Source organism: Cynoglossus semilaevis, chromosome W, assembly GCF_000523025.1.
Source record: "Cynoglossus semilaevis isolate Cse_v1.0 chromosome W, Cse_v1.0, whole genome shotgun sequence".
In the NCBI taxonomy this organism is placed as follows: Eukaryota; Metazoa; Chordata; class Actinopteri; order Pleuronectiformes; family Cynoglossidae; genus Cynoglossus; species Cynoglossus semilaevis.
This window is the reverse complement of record NC_024327.1, coordinates 12,355,502-12,357,452: the sequence shown is the minus strand read 5'-3', so window position 1 is coordinate 12,357,452 and position 1,951 is coordinate 12,355,502. Positions and strand designations below refer to the sequence as shown.

Below are 1,951 nucleotides of genomic sequence, written 5' to 3'. Positions count from 1 at the left end.
GACGACCTGCGGTACTCAGGGCGGATCTCATCCACCCCCGGCCCCTTGCCATCGAGCCCCCCCCGTCCCGTAAACAGCGGTGGTGGGAAACTGCTTCCCCCTCCTGAGTCGCCGGATGGTTTGCCAGAATTTTTTCAAGGCCGACCGGTAGTCCCCCTCCACGGCCTCCCCGAACTTTTCCCAGACCCGAGTTTTTGCTTCCACGACTACCCGAGCCGCAGTCCGCTTGGCCTGACTTTACCTGTTGGCTGCCTCGGGAGTCCCACGAACCAACCAGGCTCAGTAGGACTCCTTCTTCAGCTTGACAGCATCCCTTACCTCTGGTGTCATCCACCGGGTTCGGAGATTGCCGCCACGACAGGCACCAGAGACCTTACGGCTGCAGCAACAACGGAAGTGAAGACAGTACACTCAGACTCAATGTCTCCAGCCTCCCTCGGGACCTGGTCAAAGCTCTCCCGGAGGTGGGAGTTGAAGGCCACCTTCACCGGGGATTCCGCCAGACGTTGCCAACAGACCCTGTTATGGACAGTTATGGACAAACCGTGACTAGCACAGAAGTCCAATAACAAAACACCAATCGGATTCAGATCGGGGAGGGCGTTCCTCCCGATCACGCCCCTTCAGGTGTCACTGTTGCTGCCCACATGAGCATTGAAGTCTCCCAACAAGACAATGGAATCCTCCGGAGAAGCACTTTCCAGTACCCCTCCCAGTGCCTGCAAGAAGGCCGGGTATTCTACACTGCTATCCGGCCCGTAGGCCGAAACAACAGTGAGACACCTATCCCTGACCTGAAGGCGCAGGGAAGCGACCCTCTCGCTCAGTGGGAAGAACTCACAACACACGACTGGCGAGCTGGGGAGCTCCTCTCACCACGAGCAACTCCAGAGTAGAAGGGAGTCCAGCCTCTCTCAAAGAGTTGGGTCCCAGAGCCCAGACTGTGCGTGTAGGTGAGCCCGACTATATCTAGTCGGTATCGCTCAACCTCCCGCACAAGCTCAGGCTCTTTTCCCCCCCAGTGAGGTGACATTCCATAGCCAGAGTCAGTTGTCCAGGGATTGGGCCGCCGGGGTCCTCGCCCACGACCGCCACCCAAATTACAAGGCACCGACCCCTTGTGGGCCTTCCTGCGGGTGGTTGGCCTACTGGAAGGCCCCCGTGGGGCCCCCGTGACGTCAATCCAGGCGACGTGAACTTCTTTGTTGTTGTTTTCTTCATCAAGGGGAGGGGGATTTGAACCACTCTTAGGTCTGATTCGTCGCCTAGGACCTGTTTGGGAGACCCTACCAGGGGCATTACGCCCCCGACAACGTAGCTCCTAGGTTCATTCGGATACTCAAACTCCTCCACCACATTAAGGTTGCGGTTCAAGGAGGAGAACACCAAAATCAATCAGAGAAATATTTGTGGTGAAGGTGAAACAGATACACACAAGAACACAAACCTAGCCCATTACAGGGAAACACACATTCACGTTCACGATCACATTCATACTTATGGTAAACACAGTGTCCTGTTAACCTCACCCTGCATGTTTTTACATTGGAATATAAGCTGTGGTTTATTTTCAGGAAATTCCTCCTACACTGCCTCACATTTGAATGGTGTCAGGGATGAAATGCCAGTTTGGCAGAGTGAAGTGGGCTGCAAGTGTTTAAGTGTGAAATTCCAGGCTCTCATTCAGCACAGTAATATTCTCTGACTTTCTCTGTTTGTTCCGAAAATATAGTTAGGGACTGAAATAATGTGGTGCAGGCTAAAAAGTATGTGGTTTATGATGCAATTTGATAGAAGTCAGAAAAGTACAGGTTGGAGAATAAAAAAAAATCATTATTTTCGCAGATGCAGAACACAGCGTACCAGTAATATACTGTACAGTGGGGGCTGCAGACCAAAACATAGTTGAAAGATCTGCATTCATACATGATTTACATCCATTTATGGATGG

At 52.4% G+C, this 1,951-nt stretch overlaps 1 protein-coding gene across 1 annotated transcript in view; it reads left to right on the top strand.

Annotated features, from left to right (window-relative positions):
- Positions 1–1,951, top strand: part of LOC103397228 (glutamate receptor ionotropic, delta-2-like) — a 248,451-nt gene that overhangs the window by 192,832 nt on the left and 53,668 nt on the right. The gene's annotated exons all lie outside the window — the stretch shown is intronic.